At 46.4% G+C, this 19,406-nt stretch overlaps 1 protein-coding gene across 9 annotated transcripts in view; it reads right to left on the minus strand.

Moving 5' to 3' along the window:
• Positions 1-19,406, minus strand: part of Mrtf (Myocardin-related transcription factor) — a 149,549-nt gene that overhangs the window by 22,103 nt on the left and 108,040 nt on the right. The gene's annotated exons all lie outside the window — the stretch shown is intronic.

A 19,406-nucleotide genomic window follows, 5' to 3' on the forward strand; every position in this document is an offset into this window, starting at 1 on the left:
GCAGGTTACCCACCATAAACCTGTGAGTAGGTTACCCATCATAAACCTGTGAGCAGGTTACCCACCATAAACCTGTGAGCAGGTTACCCACCATAAACCTGTGAGCAGGTTACCCACCATAAACCTGTGAGCAGGTTACCCACCATAAACCTGTGAGCAGGTTACCCACCATAAACCTGTGAGCAGGTTACCCACCATAAACCTGTGAGCAGGTTACCCATCATAAACCTGTGAGCAGGTTACCCATCCTAAACCTGTGAGCAGGTTACCCATCATAAACCTGTGAGCAGGTTACCCATCCTAAACCTGTGAGCAGGTTACCCATCATAAACCTGTGAGCAGGTTACCCATCATAAACCTGTGAGCAGGTTACCCATCATAAACCTGTGAGCAGGTTACCCATCATAAACCTGTGAGCAGACTACCCATCATAAACCAAGATAGTTGGCTGTCAGAAGTTATGTCATGTTATGTCAGCGGGTCAGAAATGGTTGGGCACGTTTCCTTTCACCTAATGATTCAGTTCACCTAGCAGTAATTAAGGTACCCCTGGAGTTAGGCAAGTGTTGTGGGGGTTGCATCATGGGGAAGGAAGATATATATATATATATATATATATATATATATATATATATATATATATATATATATATATATATATATATATATATATATATATATATATATATATATATATATATATATATATATATAAATATATATATACAGTAAATATATATATATAAATATATATATAAATATATATATAAATATATATATAAATATATATATAAATATATATATAAATATATATATAAATATATATATATAAATATATATATATATAAATATATATATAAATATATATATATATATAAATATATATATAAATATATATAAATATATATAAATATATATAAATATATATAAATATATAAATATATATATATATAAATATATAAATATATAAATATATATATATATAAATATATAAATATATATATATATAAATATATAAATATATATATATATATATGAATATATAAATATATAAATATATATATGAATATATAAATATATAAATATATAAATATATATATATATATATATTGGGGCCTCGTAGCCTGGTGGATAGCGCGCAGGACTCGTAATTCTGTGGCGCGGGTTCGATTCCCGCACGAGGCAGAAACAAATGGGCAAAGTTTCTTTCACCCTGAATGCCCCTGTTACCTAGCAGTAAATAGGTACCTGGGAGTTAGTCAGCTGTAACGGGCTGCTTCCTGGGGGTGGAGGCCTGGTCGAGGACCGGGCCGCGGGGACACTAAAGCCCCGAAATCATCTCAAGATAACCTCAAGAATGAAAATATTGAAATGAATATATTAATTGTTTGTTCTATACACAGAAATTTTTTTAAAGTGTTTTAAAAGTGTATAAATTAACTCATTTATAAATAGTTAAGAATTGTTTATGAAACTGAACATGAATGCTTTTTTGACCCATCCACTGTTGTCGCACTATAAGAAATGAGAGATAAATGATCTCTCACCCCTCACTGTTTGGGGGAGATTGTGAGGAAAGTGAGACAACGCCCCCTGGCAGTGTGCCTACCCTCTCCCCCGTAAACCCTCCCCAGTGACCCCCTGTGAACGCCCACTGCAGGCAGGGGTGAGGGAGGGGGAGGTGTTCTCCGGGTGGGGTAAGGGTCTCACTTGCCAAACACCTCGTACTGGTGCAGGGCATGATGCAGCTCCCGGTAATAACAACACGGGTGCCAGGGTCGGTGACGGTGCCACACCCTCCCTCCTACACCCATACCCACCACCCACCCTCCTACCCAAACACCCATACCCACCACCCACCTTCCTACCCCCCAACATATTTACACCCACCCACATATCTATGCCTTACACCCACGTACATAGCCATACTCACCCACCAATAACCACCTACTTAACTCTCACATCAGTTGTGTGTGTGTGTTTTAACCACCTTTTCGTGCCTCCAGGATCGAATATAAATCTTGGACCCCGTCTGTCCAGCCGCCGGCTTGACCATTCAATGACCCCTGACCAAAGTTATCATATCGTCTCATCTAACTGTGATGATGACCTTCCACTCCTGGGTTCCCTACGTGACTCGGGTGTGATAGCTTCTCTGTCCCTCGGCCGGCTCAATGTATCGAGTCTGCCATCGTTCTCCTAGTTCAGTTTGCTTCACTAATGTTACACAAAATTCTTAGGTATTATTCGGCTCATCTGGGTATATAGCTTAACTCTGAGGGTTTTGGCTCAGGTCCCTAGTGTGTCTACCGTGTTGATGTGTGGGAACATTTTCTCTAAGGTCACATTCTCTCTTTCTGGCTCTCTTGGCCGTCACGTCACCTTCACTTCCTCCTTATTCTAAACTCTTGGCTGGTGTGTTTGTTGTAGCTCTTGGTCCCCATCCATTTATCAATAGGTGTGACCCATCTTAAACCAATTGCATTTTGTCAGAAATTAGTGTGCCTCCAGTACCTCATCTTTCAGCTTGGTCTACTTAAGGCCGTTGTGCCACCTTACTCCTTGGTTACCACATAATAAGCCTTGGCCTTTAAGAACGCTTTAAGCTTTATTTTAAGTTTTCATTTTAACACGACAGTTACCAAATTTTCTTGCGTGTGGGAGTGTGTGGGAATGGGAGGAGAACACCATACTCTGCTAGATGTGCTTGTATTCACCTAGTTGTGCTTGTGGGGACCAGAGAGTTCCTGCACAGCTCTACTCTTTCGCCCCGCCTCTCAACTCTCAATCAACTGTTAGTAACTACTGACTAGCAAATTCCCCCCCCCCCCCCCCACCCCACACACACCCAGGAAGCAGCCAGTAGCAGCTGTCTAACTCCCAGGTACCTATTTACTGCTAAGTGATTGATTGATATAGATTAAGCCACCAAAGAGGTGGCACAGGCATGAATATACTGTTAGGTGAACAGGTGCATCAGGGGTGAAAGAAACTCTGCCCATTTGTCTCCGCCTCCACCGGGGATCGAACCCGGAATATCAGGACTACGATTCCGAAGCGCTGCCCACTCAGCTATCAGTCGCCGTCCTTGGGCAAGGAAGTAGGGGAGAATACCCTGCAAAGGTGTGACAAGCTAAGCTGGTTTTAGAAGTTTATAGATCTTAGGTCATATGGATTACAGGGAACACAAGCTTTGCAGTCAAAGGGAACCTTTTACCCAAGTAGTAGGACAAAAGGTCACTGCACCTGGTGGACTCTCGGAGTCCATAAACTCTATGGAGTCTATAGTCTATGGTGGAGTCTGTAAACTCTCACAAGTCTGGCCCCGGGCCGGGCTTGGGAAATAGAAGAACTCCCAGAACCCCCACCAAGCAGGTATCAAGCAGAAATTGAAATTGAAATAGAAATAAGTTTATTGGGGTAAAATACACACAAAGGGATGAGGTAGCTCAAGCTATTCTCACCCCGTTCAGTACATCGTGTTAATACATACATAGACACACATCACAAACAATAAACATATTCCCAAACATTCTGAGAGATAAACATATACATTTCCTTATCAAGCAGAGGTTAAAGGATTAGTGAGGGGTAGAAGACAAAATGGCTGTTTCCCTTGTATTAATTCAACTGATGAATAATTCAATAATAATAACAGTAATTGTAGTAATAAACAATCTGGTATAAGTGTTTATGTTAGGTTAACATGAATTTCGAGTAAAGATCAAGTCTCGTATGCTATCAAAGAGACAGTTACGTCATTTAGAATAGGGGACTAGTTTGACCTGGCCTCGGCTGACTTATGGGACCCATCCGGGGTCGAGGCGGTCACGCGGCTAGGAAAGACCACACTCTCCCGCCTTGTTAATTCATAAATTATAAAATCAGGTCGCTATTAAATACTGAAATAGCCAGGTCCAAGAACCTACAGAATTACCGTCAATTTCAATAGGAATTTAATCATCTGGGTAACCGGTAAATAAGATTAGCTTGTTCATTTAACCCTGGGTACTAATTCTGGCAACCAATGAGGCTGGCGGAGTAATAATCCCAGTTAGCTTCACAGTCTGGAGGTCAGAGAGTAAGACAGTGAGGTTAGGGACATCTTGGGGTCAACATCTCATCTCCAGAGACAAGGCTGAACAACTGGCCTGGCTGTGGTATTTAAGGTAAACGAGCTGTTTGTTTTAAGTTTACGGGCTCACCATAGCCCGTGCTACATGGACACTTCGTCCTGAGTAGCTAAATCTGAAACAACAGCAACAACGTTTGTTTTAAGTGCAGTTGTAGAATCCACATTACTTGTGGGAGTCAATTTATTGCCTCTATTTTAGGAATATATTCAGTTGAGGAAGTGTTCAGATAGGGCGTGTTTCTTTTATTTTCATTTGATAATCTTCGTTTAATAAATCTTGTTTAAAATTCATGGTGTTTAGTGGAATTTCCCCCCAACGCTTAATTTATATTGTGTTGTTGGGCTCAAGATCCCATTATCTGGACGAGGCTTCCTCAGCAAGCCAGCAGCATTTATTTAATATCGCATATAATCCCTTGGTACTAGGATTTAATCCGCACTCAATGTAAATTCATCCCCCCTTTTTAATTAATTGGAAATTAACTCTCAAGGATTTAATGGTTAATTTATTGATCCAACCCACAATCTCAAAAGGGTCTTTAGGTATAGTTATTAAGGGCGGGAGAGTGGACGAAAGGGAGCCATTACCCCCGGCCCTGTTACAAGGGGGAAAAGGGAACTATCAGGGAAAGAGCCAAGCCATTACGACTATATAGAACTGGGAAGGGATCAGGATAACAGCCCCGCTCCTGTGCCAGGTAAGTCCACTACGGGCTCACCATAGCCCGTGCTACTTGCCCCGCTCCTGTGCCAGGTAAGTCCACCACGGGCTCACCATAGCCCGTGCTACTTGCCCCGCTCCTGTGCCAGGTAAGTTACGGGCTCACCATAGCCCGTGCTACTTGCCCCGCTCCTGTGCCAGGTAAGTCCACTACGGGCTCACCATAGCCCGTGCTACTTGCCCCGCTCCTGTGCCAGGTAAGTTACGGGCTCACCATAGCCCGTGCTACTTGCCCCGCTCCTGTGCCAGGTAAGTCCACTACGGGCTCACCATAGCCCGTGCTACTTGCCCCGCTCCTGTGCCAGGTAAGTTACGGGCTCACCATAGCCCGTGCTACTTGCCCCGCTCCTGTGCCAGGTAAGTTACGGGCTCACCATAGCCCGTGCTACTTGCCCCGCTCCTGTGCCAGGTAAGTCCACTACGGGCTCACCATAGCCCGTGCTACTTGCCCCGCTCCTGTGCCAGGTAAGTTACGGGCTCACCATAGCCCGTGCTACTTGCCCCGCTCCTGTGCCAGGTAAGTCCACTACGGGCTCACCATAGCCCGTGCTACTTGCCCCGCTCCTGTGCCAGGTAAGTTACGGGCTCACCATAGCCCGTGCTACTTGCCCTGCTCCTGTGCCAGGTAAGTTACGGGCTCACCATAGCCCGTGCTACTTGCCCCGCTCCTGTGCCAGGTAAGTTACGGGCTCACCATAGCCCGTGCTACTTGCCCCGCTCCTGTGCCAGGTAAGTCCACTACGGGCTCACCATAGCCCGTGCTACTTGGAACTTGTTCTGAGTAGCTGAATCTATAACAACAACAACATCACTATAAGGATTTGGGATCGAACGGGGGAAAGGAATGGTGTCCAACCACTTGGACGGTCGGGGATTGAACGCCGACCTGCAGGAAGTGAGACCGTCGCTCTACCGTCCAGGCCAAGTGGTTGGAATACCCTGCAAGATAAGCTTGCAGGATCGAGCGAAGGCTCCTAGCCCCCACCTTCTGAACATAAGTCAAATTAAATATGTAAATGTTTTTCTCAAATTTACATATAAAATTGTGCACCGAGTTAGCCTCAACTACTTCTTTGTCCGACCCATTCCACTTATTGACGAGTCCAACACTGAAAACTTTCTGATACCTCTGTGAGTCATTGGTATCTGGTGGTCCCATCGAGGTCTTGCGCTCTTGTCCCTGGTTCGTTCCCCACAACCCCCCCCCCCTCCCCCACACATGTGCGGGGCCCGCGCATGTGTGGGGGAGGGGGTTGTGGGGGCCCGCGCATGTGTGGGGGAGGGGGTTGTGGGGGCCCGCGCATGTGTGGGAGTTGTGGGGCCCGCGCATGTGTGGGGGCTAGGCAAGGGTAGACATACCCCCCCCCTGGGGCAAGGGGGAGGGACACAGTACACCATCTGGACACTCTTGACACACCACACATCAAGGACGGACACACGTGCTCTCCCACACCCGCGCACGCACACACGCACAAAAACACCAACACACAGCCCCAACTCGGCGGTAGTGAAGGCTGGAGTCATTCACTCAGTTTATTGACAGTGGCAGCGACGGGTGAGTTGGCTGTCATGGACACGGCGTGACACCATCCTTTTTGTGCCTGCCAGGAGGAGGAGGAGCTGGTTGGGGGGGGGAGGAGGAGGAAGAGGTGGAAGAAAGAAACAGAGAGAGAGAGAGAGAGAGAGAGAGAGAGAGAGAGAGAGAGAGAGAGAGAGAGAGAGAGAGAGAGAGAGAGAGAGAGAGAGAGAGAGAGTGTGTGTGTGTGTGTCTGGTCCCAAATTTGCACAGTAGAATAACAAAATACTGGAGGGAAAGCTACGGAAGGAAATGCAGAATACAACGTGTGTGTCATAGGTAGCATAGACCCAGTGAGGAGTAGAGGTGCCATAGGCACAATCAGAGAGCACTCTCTGAAAACCAGAGGTCGACGGCTGTTCCATGCTCTCCCAGCAAGCATAAGAACTACTGTCGGACCCAACCGCGTTGTACAGGACATGTTGGCCTGCGTGCCGCTCCAAGCAACAGCCCGATGGACCATGTCCAGCCTGGTCCAAGGAGTAGAACTCGAGGCTCAAAGAGAACCATCGTGGCTGGAGGAGTAGAACAACCTCGTATGGGCCAATAGGCCTTCTGCAGTTACCTCTATTCTTATCTCCCGGAACCTTATCCTAGTATGACAGATTGTCTAGCTACGGCCTTGACCCCAACACACCGCTATAACCATACAACTATGATGGGAACCCATTAACCATCAACAAATTAACCCATTATAACTCTACCTCACCTCCCTAACACCCGCCATCGTAGCAGGAGCGGGCCACTGGACCAGTCCCGGGCCGGGCTGCTCTCAACATAAGCAACAATCAAACTCTAAAAATATATTAACAATCGTGGAAGATGACGTCAGTGAGGTTAAGAGGCGTGGGGTGTGGCTAGTATGTAGCGAGGAATGTCATCAAAGTCGCCGGTAATGGTGGGTGGGGGTGTAGGGAGGGCCAGAGGGCCAGAGAGTGCCAACTTCTGAATGTAGGCTGGCCTTATTCTCCCGGTGCCAGCTCTCGTCACCGCCTCTACTGAGGAGGACCATCTACTGCTACTGTCACCTTCACCTCCTCTTACCCTTCCTCATTCCTACCCTCCCGCCCTCTCTTCTTCCTTGTTTCTTCTCTTCCACATTCCTTCATTTCTCTCTCTCTCTCTCTCTCTCTCACACACACACATATATGTATGTGTTTCATTGTGCTGAGAGGAGAGCCTAGGTCATTGGAGCTAAGGGTACAATAACACTTGGATCTGGAGGCCATTATCACACACCATATTACTACACTGAGACAATTTATTATGCTTCACATATCATCATCAGCTGCGAACAATTCATTGATATCTACGCCAAGATCTGCAACACGGAATCAACATAGTCTTGCAATGCATATCCGATATCCTCCTGTGAGGACATGTGGCCCCATGCAGCCCTTATGTCACTATTATCCAGTGGCCTGGTAGATGGTGAATGCAAGAAGATGGTGACCGTCAACAAGTTGATTATTATCACCGTGCGTAACTGTCAATGGTGACAGATCCTAGCGTGTCTGTCTTCAACACCATGACCTGCAGTGTCTCCTAGTCTCTAATGGATGAATGCAGCGCAATGGTTTTTTTTCAGAGCCTGCAAGCTGGCGCCACTAGCCAGTGTCTGTCAGTCCATCCATCCACCAGATCCATCACTCACTCTCAGACCCAATCACCAGATCCATCACTCACTCTCAGACCCAATCACCAGATCCATCACTCACACTCAGACCCAATCACCAGATCCATCACTCACTCTCAGACCCAATCACAAATGTTCACACTACATCAACTGGTGACTGCAGGTCGGCCAAGTGTGACAGAACCCACGGCTCGGGTATGATGCGCCAGATACCAGACACTATGCGCCAGATACCAGACACTATGCGCCAGATACCAGACACTATGCGCCAGATACCAGACACTATGCGCCAGACACCAGACACTATGCACAAGACACCAGGCACTATGCGCCAGGTACCAAGTCCCAGGCGTCAGTGTAAGCGAGTGCATTAATGCCATAACGTGTCGTCAGCCGGATGTTGTCACACAAGTCGTGGTGTCGTAAAGCTTTACTGCACCAAGTTCCCTGAATCTGTATGATGTTCGCGTTCAGCAAGAGACTGTTCCAAAGCTTTGGGATTGGGTCCCATCTCTGTACAATGGAGCACCCGTTGGAGAGTCTCGGAACAGTATCTGTCTTCCTAATTGTGGGTTGTATCTCCTGGTTTCTATATTCATACTACAAGGATCAGTAGGAGGTGGGGTCTGATTCTCTTATCGCTGCAAAGTCTCTGTGTTAAAAGTGTGCCGGCAACCTGCAGTATTCGTTGACCAGACCACACACTAGAAGATGAAGGGACGACGACGTTTCGGTCCGTCCTGGACCATTCTCACAATCGACTTGAGAATGGTCCAGGACGGACCGAAACGTCGTCGTCCCTTCATCTTCTAGTGTGTGGTCTGGTCAACGTGAAAGGATATACTGAGTGCTGAGTTCGCATTTATATCATCAGTCCTTACTGTGTGGCTCCTATCGCGGGGGAGGATACTGCTTGATAATAAACTTGACACTTATGTCTTGTGTTCATGTTTTAACTTCAGCTAATTGGAAGAAAAAGTTGCAAGTAGCACGGGCTATGGTGAGCCCGTATGAGCTTATCTGATCGACTGATGAAGATTAAGCTACCCAAGAAGTGGCACGGGCATGAATAGCCCGTAAGGAACTTATTTACCCGAGGTGAGATTATATAGTAGAAGGTGATGAAGGTGAAGCCAGAGGTGAGGGGGGAGGGAGAGGGGCGTAGTGAATGAGAGGGGGCGTGGTGAATGAGAGGGGGGCGTGGTGAATGAGAGGGGGGCGTGGTGAATGAGAGGGGGGCGTGGTGAATGAGAGGGGGGCGTGGTGAATGAGAGGGGGGCGTGGTGAATGAGAGGGGGGCGTGGTGAATGAGAGGGGGGCGTGGTGAATGAGAGGGGGCGTGGTGAATGAGAGGGGGCGTGGTGAATGAGGGGGGGGGCGTGGTGAATGAGAGGGGGGCGTAGTGAATGAGAGGGGGCGTGGTGAATGAGAGGAGGGGGTGAATGAGAGGGGGCGTGGTGAATGAGAGGGGGCGTAGTGAATGAGAGGGGGGGCGTGGTGAATGAGAGGGGGGCGTGGTGAATGAGAGGGGGGCGTGGTGAATGAGAGGGGGGCGTGGTGAATGAGAGGGGGGAGTGGTGAATGAGAGGGGGCGTGGTGAATGAGAGGGGGCGTGGTGAATGAGGGGGGCGTGGTGAATGAGAGGGGGGCGTAGTGAATGAGAGGAGGGGGTGAATGAGAGGGGGCGTGGTGAATGAGAGGGGGGCGTAGTGAATGAGAGGGGGGCGTAGTGAATGAGAGGGGGCGTGGTGAATGAGAGGGGGGCGTAGTGAATGAGAGGGGGCGTGGTGAATGAGAGGGGGGGGGATGAGAGGTGAAGGTAGTGGTGTGTCTGGTAACTTTACCGTAATGTTCTGCTCTCTCTCTATATCCCATTATTCTAATTATGATCATTTTCATATATTGACAAGAGTTCTTCCCTCCACCTCAAGCCCGGGTGGTGAGGATAATACTGTGGGCACTTGTGACCTCTTGACCACCACCCACGCCGCCGCCATCACTATCACCACCACCACAACTACCACCATCACCATCACCACCACAGAGGCCTTCACCTTCGTCATGGCTACCCCTCCCCCCACGACTCCCAACATCAACTATTTGTAATAGTTTTATTGTGTGACCTCTTCCTGCCACTGTCTTGACCCGCCCTCACCTGTCCCCCCCCCCTCACCACTGGTCACCTTTACCCTCCCTCTCTCTCCCTCCCTCCCTCTCTCCCTCCCTTCCTTCCTTTTTTCCTTCCTGCAGGTGTTGATGGTTCCTTCCCTCACGACTCTTGGACTCCCCCCCCCCCTTACCATCGCGTCAAGACAGGTGTTTACTTGTACACTATAATAATCAGTGTTGAAATTGAAATAAGTTTATTGAGGTAAAATACAGACCAAGGGATCGATCGATCCCCCCCCCCCCTGTCTACTTTCCCCTCCCTGCTTACTTACTTTCTCTGCCTTCCTTATGACTTGTGTGAGGCCGGCGGCCAGCCCGCCTGCTGCCGTAACTCACACTACACCTCACACTTCTACACCTCTCCCTCACGTGTGCCACACTACACCTCACACTTCTACACCTCTCCCTCACGTGTCCCTCACTACACCTCATCTTTACTGTCACAAGACGGGTGGTCTCCACGCCTGCGCTCTCTCTCTGCTGGACCTCCAGGCACCTGACCCCACTCTGGCGGTGACACGGGCGGGGAATTGGTGGGGATAGTAGAGAAAAGGGGAAAAATGGGGCCAGGGAGAAGGAAGGGGAGAGCCTCCTCTGTCTGTCTGTCTGTCTGTCTGTCTGTCTGTCTGTCTGTCTGTCTGTCTGTCTGTCTGTCTGTCTGTCTGTCTGTCTGTCTCTCTCTCTCTCTCTCTCTCTCTCTCTCTCTCTCTCTCTCTCTCTCTCTCTCTCTCTCTCTCTCTGGGCGGTTATAAGGTGGGGAATGATGATGGGAGGGGCGGTGGGGACAGGAGACATGGGGGAAGACAATATGGAAAGGGAATGAAGCAGGTGCAGGAGGGATGTGGAAGGGAAAGTTGGTGGTGAGGATGGGGACAGAGATGGAGGTAATGGGAGGGGGGATGGAGGATTGGTGGAGAGGGAATGGGAGGGGAGGAATGGGGTCTACGGGCGGGAGGGGGAGGGGGGTGTGAGCAAGACAGAAAGTTGTGTAGGTCAGCTCCCGCAGTGCGCGCGCGCACACACACACACACACACACACACACACACACACACACACACACACACACACACACACACACACACACCTGTTACCTAGCAGTAAATAGGTACCTGGGAGTTAGACACCTGTTACGGGCTGTTTTCTGTGTGTGTGTGTGTGTGTGTGTGTGTGTGTGTGTGTGTGTGTGTGTGTGTGTGTGTGTGTGTGTGTGTGTGTGTGTGTGTGTGTGTTCGCTCTCTAACCCTACTAGCAGACTCAACTTAATGTCTTCCCCAGTTGTGGTCCACCAGGCTACTGACCCCACCAACAGCTGTGGTCCACCAGGCTACTGACCCCACCAACAGCTGTGGTCCACCAGGCTACTGACCCCACCAACAGCTGTGGTCCACCAGGCTACTGACCCCACCAACAGCTGTGGTCCACCAGGCTACTGACCCCACCAACAGCTGTGGTGTACCAGGCTACTGACCCCACCAACAGCTGTGGTCCACCAGGCTACTGACCCCACCAACAGCTGTGGTCCACCAGGCTACTGACCCCACCAACAGTTGTGGTGCACCAGGCTACTGACCCCACCAACAGCTGTGGTGTACCAGGCTACTGACCCCACCAACAGCTGTGGTCCACCAGGCTACTGACCCCACCAACAGCTGTGGTGTACCAGGCTACTGACCCCACCAACAGCTGTGGTGTACCAGGCTACTGACCCCACCAACAGCTGTGGTCCACCAGGCTACTGACCCCACCAACAGCTGTGGTCCACCAGGCTACTGACCCCACCAACAACTGTGGTCCACCAGGCTACTGACCCCACCAACAACTGTGGTCCACCAGGCTACTGACCCCACCAACAGCTGTGGTCCACCAGGCTACTGACCCCACCAACAACTGTGGTCCACCAGGCTACTGACCCCACCAACAGCTATGGTCCACCAGACTACTGACCCCACCAACAACTGTGGTCCACCAGACTACTGACCCCACCAACAGCTGTGGTCCACCAGGCTACTGACCCCACCAACAGCTGTGGTGTACCAGGCTACTGACCCCACCAACAACTGTGGTCCACCAGGCTACTGACCCCACCAACAGCTGTGGTCCACCAGGCTACTGACCCCACCAACAGCTGTGGTCCACCAGGCTACTGACCCCACCAACAACTGTGGTCCACCAGGTTACTGACCCCACCAACAACTGTGGTCCACCAGGCTACTGACCCCACAAACAGCTGTGGTCCACCAGGCTACTGACCCCACCAACAGCTGTGGTGCACTAAATCGAGCGCCAATCGGGTTGATTGATTAGTGAATGGCTGGCATTGAGGGGATCGGAGGGGGGGGGGGTCCTTAACGATTGGCGCTGACACGTCAGTCACGCAGCAGTATTCATCAGTGAGTCACGCAGCAGTATTCATCAATGAGCCACAAAGCTGTACTTGATCACAGTGCGTGACGGAGCAGTACTAAGTCATCAGTCACAGAACAATCACTGGTACAATACTGGAACAATCACTCATCACTAGCCGTATTGGCAGTGATGAGTGGGGTCAAGCAGGAGAGTGACGAGTGGGGTCAAGCAGGAGAGTGACGAGTGGGGTCAAGCAGGAGAGTGACGAGTGGGGTCAAGCAGGAGAGTGATGAGTGGGGTCAAGCAGGAGAGTGACGAGTGGGGTCAAGCAGGAGAGTGATGAGTGGGGTCAAGCAGGAGAGCTTTCCAGCAGACATTACCTAAAACGCTATGTGTATTAATGGCTATAGGTATTGCATGCACTAGCTCAATCTCTAAATCCAACATTATGTTTGTAACTCATCTTCTATGTATGTACTTTTACCTGAATAAAAATTTGAATTTGAATCTGGCGGCGGCGGTGTGTACTGGCAAGGTCTCCTGTCCCAGTGTCCATGGTACAGGGGTCCAGGGCGGGAGGCGGCGGGTGGCTGGCCCTTAACCACCTCCAATATCACAACCTCCCGGACAGTCATAACTACAACAGGTTGGGATTGTTAGTATATGGAGGGAGGAGGCACCAGCAACCGTCACGGACGGAGGGGTCGGGACAGAGGGGTCGGGACAGGGGTGGTAAGGGACACCAATCAGCACCAATCATGTCCTCGTACGCGTAGATCCGGTACTCTCCCACAACACAAACACGAACCTAGCCATCAGACACGTGGAATGGACGACGGTTCCTTCAGGAATGGACTCCATGGCGGCATATATCTAAATATTTTACTAATTATTATTATATAAATATAATAAATATAATCAATATTCTTCCACTTATAGAGAGTTACGCCGGCAACTCGGGCGGGGAACTGATCACTCTCAGTACTCAAAGATCATTATGGGAAAAGCAAGAAATGTGTTGTAACAGGAATGTGAGAAGCCCCGGGCGCGGGGCCTGGTGAACCACTCAGGCGGGAACGCTGCCAGCCGCCGCCACAGTAGGCCAATACCCTCCCCGTGTCGTCCCCTCTCCCGCTTCCCCTCTTCAAGCTGAGGGAGGAGAAGGAAAGGTGAGGGGCAGCGAGACTGTGGGGGAGAGATGAGTAGGGGTGGAGGAGAGGAAGAGTGGTATTGAAGGGGTCGTTACCCCAGGAAGATACACACACACACACACACACACACACACACACACACACACACACAACCTGTCAACTCTCTCCTCCACACAAAAGTTCTTCAAATAATATAGTTCCGGAGTTTCTTGTCGCAGGTAACCGAGGGTTAACTTGTGCAGCAGTGATACAACACATGTACACAGTATGTGTCTCGGGGACACTGGTACACATGTGTAACAAGGCCCACATGTGTAACAAGACACATACATTGTGTCACTCGCTCACAGACTTCAACTATTATACCTGGATCGTACCTGTGAGGGATTATGGGGGATCTTCTACCCCTCTAGCCCGGCCTGGGGCTAGGCATTAGCTGTGGTAACTTGGTCCAAGAGACTGTTGTTTGACGCGGCCCGCACGCCCACATACCCATTCAACCAGGTTGTAGTAGGTATGTCTACCTGTGGATTTCTTTCAGGAAACGGTTAATATTTGTCCTTGAAGAAATCCACTTTTCTTTCAGCAATATTGAAATGAACAAAAGTTCCTGCAAGAGATATAGTACAGCGGTGGGAGGATATGGAACAGTTGTGGACCTCTGATGTTTTCCAGTGTTCTCTGTGTTCGTGGCGCCAATACTCCTCACTGGACCTGTTCTGCACTTCCTGCCATATCGCTCGCTCCAGTGTGTTATTATTTTACTGTGAAAATTTTGGATCTGGCCTTCCAGTATTTTTCATATTATATATATATATATATATATAATATATATATATATATATAATATATATATATATATATATAATATATATATATATATATATATATATATATATATATATATATATATATATATATATATATATATATATATATATAATGTTTCATTGAATATGACCGCATATTCTGTATTTATTATTTTCTGGTTTAGGGCTTCTATCCCTCTAACTATTTTCTTAGCATCAGGGCTTAATTGAAATAGGAGTTCTCCAAAACTCATTTTCGTACTTTTGAGGTGAAGAAAAGTGATTTACTATAGAGTGTATTACACTTATTTGTATAATTTGTAATTTGCACGACGTTTCGAACCTCCATGGTTCATTCTCAAGTGAACAGATCTTACAATACTAGTTGATTTTATACCCGCATTAGGTCAGGTGATAATACAATGAAGGTGAAAACATGGGGGGATACATAAGGGATAAACATAGGGGCTGCAGAAGGCTTATTGGCCCATACGAGGCATCTCCTATCTAAACACAAAGATTAATCCAGTGTAATTGGCCTGTTATGTTGGACATTGTCTTCTGTGTTGGCATCGATATGTTCTTGTCTTGTCCTTACTCTCATGGTGTGTAGAGTAAATAGTTCCGTGATTTGGGTGTTCATGGTAGGTCGCTCTATTCTTATGTGAATTGCCTCAAGAATTTGTAATCTTCTTGAATCTTGGGTTTTGTCTATTATGCAAGTATTCTTGTTCAACATTTCTCTTGTTAGAGTAATGTCATGGGCTTGTCTCATGTGATTCCTAGGGGCACCAGATTGAAGATGGCATGTCAAACAAGATTTACTATAGAGTGTAATACACTCTATAGTAAATCACTTCTTTTCTTCACCTTAAAAGTACGAAAATGAGTTTTGGAGAACTCCTATTTCAATTAAGCCCTGATGCTAAGAAAATAGTTAGAGGGATAGAAGCCCTAAACCAGAAAATAATAAATACAGAATATGCGGTCATATTCAATGAAACATGTTTGAAAGAAAACCTGCTGCCAGTATACACCAATATATATATATATATATATATATATATATATATATATATATATATATATATATATATATATATATATATATATATATATATATATATAATATAATATAATATAATATAATGTGTGTGTGTGAATGTGATGTCATACCCCTCATGTCTCCTTTCCATTTTGAGGGCTTTTGAGACAGTGATAATAAATTTAAGTGCTTTTGACAATTTAGGCAATAATTTTGGGAAAAATTATTTAAAAAAAAAAAAAATCGCTTCGTGTCTTGTGCGAAAGATGACACGAAGCTGTGGATGTAAATTCTTGTCTATATCTGATATGAGAATGCGAAAAGCACTGGTGCACTGGTGCCTTGAGGTGCAGTGTTTTTCACTGTGCTTGGACTTGATTGATTTGATTGACTGTTACTCTTCGCATTCTGTTTGACGGGAAATTAAATATCCATCGCCCTACTTTACCTAAAGACCTCATTTTATGGGCTATAACTCTATGGTGACACTTTTCAAATACCTTTCAAAATCCTTGTATACCGTATCTGCATTTTGCTTTGCTTCTAATGCTTCCGCAATTTTGTTATAGTGGTTGAGTAAGTGCAAAAGGCATGATCTTCCTCCTGTAAATCCATGTTGACCTACATTGTAAACTGTTCACTGTTTTCCATAAAGATGGAGACTTGATTCCGATTCACTCTTTCAAGAACTTTTAATTATGTGTGATGATAGTATGATTGATCAATCATTTATTTAACCAATATTTTACTGCCTTGTGTTTTACCCTTGTGTAAGGGAGCTATATCTGCTGATGTAAGAGCTTCTGGTATCTTTGTAAGGGAGCTATATCTGCTGATGTAAGAGCTTCTGGTATCTTTGTAAGGGAGCTATATCTGCTGATGTAAGAGCTTCTGGTATCTTTGTAAGAGAGCTATATCTGCTGATGTAAGAGCTTCTGGTATCTTTGTAAGGGAGCTATATCTGCTGATGTAAGAGCTTCTGGTATCTTTGTAAGGGAGCTATATCTGCTGATGTAAGAGCTTCTGGTATCTTTGTAAGGGAGCTATATCTGCTGATGTAAGAGCTTCTGGTATCTTTGTAAGGGAGCTATATCTGCTGATGTAAGAGCTTCTGGTATCTTTGTAAGAGAGCTATATCTGCTGATGTAAGAGCTTCTGGTATCTTTGTAAGGGAGCTATATCTGCTGATGTAAGAGCTTCTGGTATCTTTGTAAGAGAGCTATATCTGCTGATGTAAGAGCTTCTGGTATCTTTGTAAGGGAGCTATATCTGCTGATGGAAGTGCTTCTGGTATCTTTGTAAGGGAGCTATATCTGCTGATGTAAGAGCTTCTGGTATCTTTGTAAGGGAGCTATATCTGCTGATGTAAGAGCTTCTGGTATCTTTGTAAGGGAGCTATATCTGCTGATGTAAGAGCTTCTGGTATCTTTGTAAGGGAGCTATATCTGCTGATGTAAGAGCTTCTGGTATCTTTGTAAGAGAGCTATATCTGCTGATGTAAGAGCTTCTGGTATCTTTGTAAGGGAGCTATATCTGCTGATGTAAGAGCTTCTGGTATCTTTGTAAGGGAGCTATATCTGCTGATGTAAGAGCTTCTGGTATCTTTGTAAGAGAGCTATATCTGCTGATGTAAGAGCTTCTGGTATCTTTGTAAGGGAGCTATATCTGCTGATGTAAGAGCTTCTGGTATCTTTGTAAGAGAGCTATATCTGCTGATGTAAGAGCTTCTGGTATCTTTGTAAGGGAGCTATATCTGCTGATGGAAGTGCTTCTGGTATCTTTGTAAGGGAGCTATATCTGCTGATGTAAGAGCTTCTGGTATCTTTGTAAGGGAGCTATATCTGCTGATGTAAGAGCTTCTGGTATGCAGGCGATGAGTCACAATAACGTGGCTAAAGTAAGTTGACCAGACCACACACTAGAAGGTAAAGGGACGACGACGTTTCGGTCCGTCCTGGACCATTCTCAAGTCGACTTGAGAATGGTCCAGGACGGACCGAAACGTCTTCGTCCCTTCACCTTCTAGTGTGCTTCTGGTATCTCTCCCGTATCCAAACTTTCTCTCCAAACTACATTGAGCCCTCGTACAACTGGCATACTACATTTCTTTATAAATATGGAATTTCAGGAATCTGGGGCAGAGTTCATGAGCAGGTTGTCAATTTATCTTTCAAAATTTGCTGTGCACAATGAAATCACATTAACGTGATTTCACTTTCTGCAAATCTGCAATGTTCGTGTTGATATAAAATGTTGTCGGGGTTTAGACATTGTTCATAAAGCTGTCTGGATCTTCCACTTTCATGACGATTATTGGCGAGTTATACATTGCCTCACACCTACGGGCTCACTATAGCCCGTGCTACTTGGAACTTTTTGTTCCAAGTAGCGAATCTTTAACAACAACAACAACAACATACATTGCCTCATACTGAATATTTAAGATTTCACTAACTTCCAGGGGCCAGATTCACGAAAGCAGTTACGCAAACACTTACGAACCTGTACATCTTTTCTCAATCTTCGGCGGCTTTGTTTACAATTATTAAACAGTTAATGATCCCCGAAGCACCAGGAGGCTGTTTATAACAATAACAAAAGTTGATTAGGAAGTTTTCATGCTTGTAAACTGTTTGAATAAATGTAACCAAAGCCGTCAAAGATTGAGGAAAGATGTACACGTTCGTAAGTTCTTGCGTAACTGCTTTCGTGAATCTGGCCCCTTGTCATCCTCTGTGTACGAACCTTCACTTGTAGGTATAGGACCAATACTGGTGGAAGTATTTAATTTTGATTTCGTCCACTGAGAAGAAATATTTTGGATTGTTCTTGATCTCTTGTATGGCTTTCTGATCCAGTTTAATTTTTATAGTCTGTTATGATTGCTTCAGCTTCTGTTGTATTTCTTCAAACTCCTGCTTAAATTTTCTTTGTTGGGATATTCGTGTCTGCTTAAGCAATTTTGTTATTATTTTCCCCAACCTTCCGTAGTGTCGTCTGCATTCTTCCTAGAATGGTTCTCTCTCTGACCTTCCGCAGAGGAACATGTTTCAAGCAGACTTTGTATGCTTCAGCAGTAAGTTGTTCCATTCCTTGTATGTGAGCACTGTTAACTAAGATGGCTTCCCATGGCATGTTTGCAAGTTCTATGTATATATTTTTCCAGTTCACTTATTGTTAAAATTGAACTTATTGAACTTGATGAATAACTCTTCTCGCTTGATTTCTTTTGACATTACGAGTATTGATGTTAGTTTACAGTTTAATGAACTTGTGATCTGATAATGTGGTATCTGAGATTGTAATGTCACTGACAATTTCTTCATTGTTTGTGAAGATCAGATCCAGAGTATTTTCGTTCCTAGTTGGCTCTGTTATCAGCCGGTTGAGCGAAAATATATCATAGAAAGTAAATAGTTCTCTAACCAGTGGTTGGTTATTTACAGGCTTAGACTGGGCAGTTTGAAGTCTCGAAGAAAGATAACATCAGGTATTGGGCTTGCCAGATTATCGAGGCTGTTCTCCATTTTGTTTATCTGCTCTGCGAATTCTCCAGGGCCTTGACTCGTTAATGTCCACATACCACAGCTTCCACTTGCCTAGCTTTACACTAGCATCCCCTCCAACACACCTCCACCACCCCCCAACACTACCACCATCACCACTACCCCCAACACTACCACCATCACCACCACCCCTGCTAGTACCTCCAACCCTCCACCACCCCCCAACACTACCACCATCACCACTACCCCCAATACTACCACCATCACCACTACCCCCAACACTACCACCATCACCACTACCCCCAACACTA

The sequence above is a fragment of the Procambarus clarkii genome, chromosome 93, assembly GCF_040958095.1.
Source record: "Procambarus clarkii isolate CNS0578487 chromosome 93, FALCON_Pclarkii_2.0, whole genome shotgun sequence".
NCBI classification, from domain to species: Eukaryota; Metazoa; Arthropoda; class Malacostraca; order Decapoda; family Cambaridae; genus Procambarus; species Procambarus clarkii.